This window comes from Sinocyclocheilus anshuiensis, unplaced genomic scaffold, assembly GCF_001515605.1.
Source record: "Sinocyclocheilus anshuiensis isolate Anshui unplaced genomic scaffold, SAMN03320099.WGS_v1.1 scaffold526, whole genome shotgun sequence".
NCBI classification, from domain to species: domain Eukaryota; kingdom Metazoa; phylum Chordata; class Actinopteri; order Cypriniformes; family Cyprinidae; genus Sinocyclocheilus; species Sinocyclocheilus anshuiensis.
The window spans coordinates 35,818-41,960 of NW_015547649.1; the positions used below are offsets into that span (position 1 = coordinate 35,818).

General features: G+C 41.8%; 1 pseudogene; it reads left to right on the forward strand.

The window, feature by feature from the left end:
- LOC107701964 (alpha-2-macroglobulin-like) overlaps window positions 1-4,715 on the forward strand; it is a 39,522-nt pseudogene extending 34,807 nt beyond the window's left edge.
- The last annotated feature ends 1,428 nt before the right edge of the window (window positions 4,716-6,143 follow it).

Genomic DNA, 6,143 nt, shown 5'->3' on the forward strand with positions numbered 1-6,143 from the left:
TTTTAGCAAATGGCTGCAATATAACAAAGAGTGAAAAATTTAAGGGGGTCTGAATACTTTCCATACCCACTGTATATAGATTCAGTACATCGAAGAAATTTACATAAAATGGTTCTGTAATATCTCCTAAGCTCCACAACATACCAGCATAAACGCTCCCAATAAAATTTGTTATTTAGGCTAAGCATCAACATTCACATTCACAAACCACTGTTATTTTGAACAAAAGCAAGCATGTGCTGCTGCATGTATGGTTTGGCATGGCAGAATGAGAGCAGCGCGCTTTATCTCTAAAAGCTGACGTCGCCGTTAATCGCGATCTCATAAAGCTCTGTTATCACATTAAATATGCACAATGAATCTTTCACAGTGTCTACACTTCGTGTTAAAATGAGAGGATTTGTGAGCACGCAATTTCAGCACTGCAGTGAGTAGATTCTAACTTGATCAACTCTGATTGGCCATTGCGTTCCTGAAATCAACAGCTGAGTCTGTGATTGGCTACATTGCGCAACCTTTTAAACGTGTTATAAATAGAAACTATGCCTAGCTTGCACATGTCAATAATTTTAATGTTAATATTAGTTGTTCTTTTTGCTTTTGTGCAACAGATAAATAACAATTTATGTTTTAAGCTTAGGCATGTCAATCATTTTAATGTTAATATTATTTCTTTTTGCTTTTGTGCAACATAAATAACAGTTAATGGTTTAAACGCTTTTAGATAATTGCTATTTTGCGGGAGTCCCGCGAATCCTTTTATTCATTCACACTCTCTCTCACTCACACACACACGTCTCTTCCCACCTGCACTCGCCCATCAAGAGTTGTCCCGTGCTGCACCCTGTTACGTTGGGTCCCGCGGTCCTCCCGTGGGAGTGCAGGCCTCTACCCTGAAGGACTTGATTAGCTGGATCAGGTGTGTTTGGAGTTATGTGTAAGCTGATGGTGTCACCTTGCTCTGAGCTTTCACAGTAAGATGTAGCCTATTGTAACTGTTAGCATTAGCAATGTAAAATACAGGGCCACCTTGCATGAGTTTTGTATTCTATCAAAATTAAGCAATCTCTCATGTGCAAGAATGATTTCAGTGAGTCTTTATTTCTGTCACTGTTATCAACTGACCACCACACTAAATATGGAAAACTTCAGTAAACAGCCGTCCCTGACAGGCCTAAACCAGCTAAGTTACTAGCGCAAAAACTCCATCCCAGAAAATGAAGCATGTCAATATCACACACCCTAAATGGATCAGTAGAGGAAAATAGTCTTGTCTTTACTGAATGTGCACTAATGTAATTCATTGGCAGGTTAAAGTGACTCCAGCTTCTTCCTTGGACGTCAGTCTTAGACCTTTCAATGAGCTGTATTCATCCTGTCTCTGTGCCAATGGGAGAAAGACCTTTTAAATGGATTCTCTCAGCTTCTGTTCTCTGTCTGTTTTGCTCTGTCCGTTTCTAAATTGAGGCGTATGAGAGTTGTTGCTCACTTCCTGTCTGTACTGTAGGATCTGTAAATGTGACTGTCAGCGCTCAGGCTGAACAATCCCAGGTTCGATGTGGCACTGAAGTTGTGACTGTGCCGGTGAGAGGACGCATTGACGTAGTTACTCAGTGTCTTCTTGTTCTGGTAAGCGTTAACCAGCTTTCTGGAGTTTGCTCATGGAGCTCATGATGCTTTACTGATGTGGTGTATTTTCAGGCTTTTTATAGCCTGAGGGAGTTGAAAGGATCTTCACCCAGAGTTGGTTATTGTGTCCAAAGGGTTTGTTTGCACTCAGTGACTTTCTAAATGCGTTCTCCCTGTACCAGTAAAGTGTAACCTAGCGCTCCGAGCTGATCCGTTCTGTTTGGTCCACAGGAAGTGTCATTTCAGAAGACTCATCTCTGACGTTTCCAACAAATGTGATCCAGGGATCAACCAAATGCTCAGTTTCAGTCCTTGGTAAAGCATTTCATTAAGGGGAAACTGACACGGCGACGTTCAGCTAAATAACTTTGGTTTCTGATGGCTTTTTGGTTTGACCTTGTTTTCTTCCCCTCTTAGGGGACATAATGGGTCGTGCGCTAAAGAATCTTAAGGACTTGCTATAGATGCCATCTGGCTGTGGAGAACAAAATCTGATCATTCTTGCTCCCAATATTTACATCCTACAGTACCTGGAGGTCACTGCGCAGCTCACCCCAACCATCCGACAGACTGCCATTGGTTACCTTCAGAGCGGTACAGATTGCCAAATCCTACAAGTCCTGCTCATTGGAGTGATTCTTGACCAAGGTTTTTTTTTTTTTTTTTTTTTTTTAAACAGGATACCAAGGACAACTGAACTACAGGCACAGTGATGGTTCATACAGCACGTTTGGTTACGGTGCATCCAATACATGGTGTGTTTTCATGCTGTTCTTGTATTGTGCATCGTTGAATTGGGTTGTAATGAGACTTTTCATGGCCAGGTTGACCGCCTTCGTCATGAGGTCTTTTGGCCTAGCAAGGAGTTTCATCTTCATTGATCCCAGTGTCCTCCAGAGCGCAAAGGATTGGCTGATCGGCAAACAGGGTTCAGATGGCTGTTTCATGCAACAGGGAACTCTGTACCACAATGCCATGAAGGTGCGTGTTTCTTTAAATGTGCCATAACGAGTCAGACCTCTGATCATAGTCATTATGCTGCTCCGTTTTAGGGTGGTGTTGGTGATAACGTGACCATGACGGGCTACATTGTTGCGTCGCTGCTTGAACTAGATGTCCTTGTCACGGTAAAAACATGCCTACCAGTAGTTATACAAGCTCCTTGAAGATGACTTTCTGGTTATGTAGTCTAAAATTTGCTTTGTTTTCAGGATCCCATCATTACCAATGCTCTGTCTTGCTTGAGGCCTGTCGTTGGGAACGTGGGAAACACTTACGCCACGGCTCTGCTTGCCTACACCTTCAGTCTGGCTGGAGAGACCAGCACTAGAGCACAGCTTTTAAATGCCTTGGACAATGTTGCCATTACTGAAGGTGAGGTTCACTAGTCTCTTGTTTGAGATGTTGTTCAGGGTCGTTGGCATCAACTTTCTGTCCTCTGTCTTGTCCTAAGGCAATGAGCTCCACTGGTCTCAGACTTCATCTGGTGATACTCTGGCGGTGGAGATCAGCTCATATGTGCTGCTGGCTGTTCTCTCTGTACAGCCTCTCACGACCGCTAATCTGGGCTATGCTAACCGCATTGTCAACTGGCTTGTGACCCAGCAGAATCCTTATGGAGGCTTTTCCTCCACCCAGGTGACTGACTACCAAACATGAGCACAGACCGCCTATCTGAGTGGAGTTTTTAATCTGGTGCTTATTTTTAGGACACTGTCGTGGCTCTTCATGCTTTGTCTCTGCTCGCCGCTCAAGTGTTCAGCCTGGAGGGCTCCAACACAGTTACTGTACAGTCGTCGTCTGTAGCAGGAGAGCTTTATAATTTCGATGTGAATCGGGACAACCGGCTGCTGTATCAGGAGAAGCCGCTGAAGAATGTTCCTGGCAGATAGTGTTAAAGCGAAGGGGTCCACCTGTGTGTCTGTGCAGGTCTGTACCTTCACCTGCTTAACTTCTACATCTATGCTTGTCCCAGTTCTCCTTGTCATGTTTAGTTTTGTACTCCCAGATTGCATGTTTCTACAACATCCCGACACCCATTAAAGCTTCCAGAACACTTAGCGTTGAAGTGAAGGTGGCAGGAGACTGCAAAGTGCGTGGAGCCGATCTCATGCTGAACATCACTGTGAAGTAAGAACCGCTTTGACTTTGTGTTCTGTTTGAACCTTAAAGCATCTTTACACAGCTTTGACTTTGTGTTCTGTTTGAACCTTAAAGCATCTTTACACAGCTGAGCTAAGGCTGCTCTGTGCCTGCTCAATTCTGTGACCGTGTCACATGAAAGCCAGTCTGAATGTAGTTCTGTCCCACCTCTGCCCCTAATATCAAAGCATACAATTGGAATGTCTGCATAATGCTGCTCCGACGTGGTATAATGGCATTTAAGCCATTTTTGTAGATGCGCACAATTGCTAGTTTTTTTTTTTTTTTTTTCTTTAACTCCCCTTTTAGGTACAATGGTGCAAAACCAACTACTAACATGGTTATCGTGAACATTAAACTCCTGTCGGGTTTCACAGCAGATACGGCCCTGGTTCGTATGTTTTAAGATGACTTGTTTGTAAAGTCCCAAGATGCTTGAAGCCGCTTCAGATGTTAATGGACTTTTCCTCTCAGATTGGATCCCCACCAGATTCATTTGCTCCACTAGTGCAGCGGGTTGATTCTGGAAATGCCCATTTGCTTGTGTATCTGAAAGAGGTGAGATGTGCACTGGGTATGTTCTCTATCTGCCCCCTTCATGTGTGCTGTATGTGCCTATGTACTTCTCTTCATCCCTTCCATCTCGTAGGTTCCCAAGGGCATCCCCATGACCTACAGGCTACAACTGAAACAGGTTCTTGCAGTGCAGAATTTTAAGCCAGCGGTCGTTGAGGTTTATGACTACTATCAGCCAAGTATGCATTCAGTGGCTCGTGCTTTTGGCTGAATTCCCTGTAGAACATGCGTGTCAAACTAACTTCCTGTTCCTTTCACCTTCAGGTGACATGTTTGAGACCACATATATGCCTCCCTGTCCATGATTGTTTCATTTCTGGCTATAGGATGCATGAATGAAAAACTTAAATATTTACTTAAATTAGTCCTTGTTTGCCTCTTTTGTTGAACATCTGACGTGTTTTGAAGCTGGACATCTCAAACTTGCAATGTTCAAGAGTTTATTTTAGCCCTGTGATCTGGGTTTCTTACATGGTTAACCGACTGGGGTCGACAAAGGTGCCGGCGGGAGCACTTGTATATTTCCTAGATGACCGAATAACTTAATGCTTTGTCACCTTTGATTGGACCCAAGTAATGCATCACTTGAATCTGTAAAGGGTCTACTTTTATTTGTGTATACTCACCATATCAACAAAACTGATCTTATAAAATAGAGAAAAAAAAAATGGTGTACTCAGTCTCCATGGAGTGCTTTTCGAAATGCGACACTAAAATGAAAACTCGGCTAATACTTTACATACAGACATGAGAAATGTATCTATAGAAAACTTGATAGGTGTACTCTTAAATGAACTAACTCTTACCAAAAACATATGTTCTGTGATCAAGTAATCCATATGAAACTAACGAAAGGTCCAGTTTTCCCAGTCTAAACTTCTCTCGAAGATCATGCGCCAATAGTGCTATTGATATTACAAATCTCCACGTGAGATGCGCATCATGTAAATACCCACATCACCATAAACAAACAAAGCAGCAATATGTTCTTGACACTTTTCATTTTTGATAGACGCTGAGAGGAATACGCTTTGTTTACCTCACAGATAGAACGTGAGCGCGGCTGGAGCCAGCGGAGGAGATCTTTCAGGCAGAGTAAGTAATGTTTCTTATTTGCATTAGATGATGTTGTGACAGACTTGAATGCTTACTAGTTGGACTTTTCTCAAACTATAATTCCAGACTAATGTGAAATCGAGTGCAACATTTTGAAATATGATTTTGCTATCTTTCATTATGTCTAAATGTTGTACAGCGTGAGGATGGTTTTGTTCTATAAACAATACTGTACAAGAGTGTTTAGACTATATAAAAGTAATGTCTAAATGTTTAGACCAATCTGTTGCGAATCAGCTCATGGGGAAATATGAATTAATCATAACTAGTTATAATTAATTATAAATATTTAGATCCGCTGTAGATATTTAGCTGACCTCTCAGGGTCAACTGTCTGTCAATGCTATTTGAAATCACAGGAATAAATTGTTTTATAATTTACATAGAAAACCGTTATTTTGAATAGTAAAAATATTTCAAAAAGTTAATGTTTTTGCTGTACTCTGGATCAAATTAAACACCGGCTTGGTGAGCAGAAGAGACTTCTTTAAAGGGGTCATATGACGTTGCTAAATGTAACCTTAAACCGCATAAACACATTTCATTACACCAAATACACAAAATAAATGTTAAAGAAAACACATTCTTTTCCACGTACTGTACATTTTCTCCTTTATGCCCCGCCTTTCTGAAACGCGTCGATTTTTACAAAGCTCATTGTTCTGAAAAGCGAGGTGTGC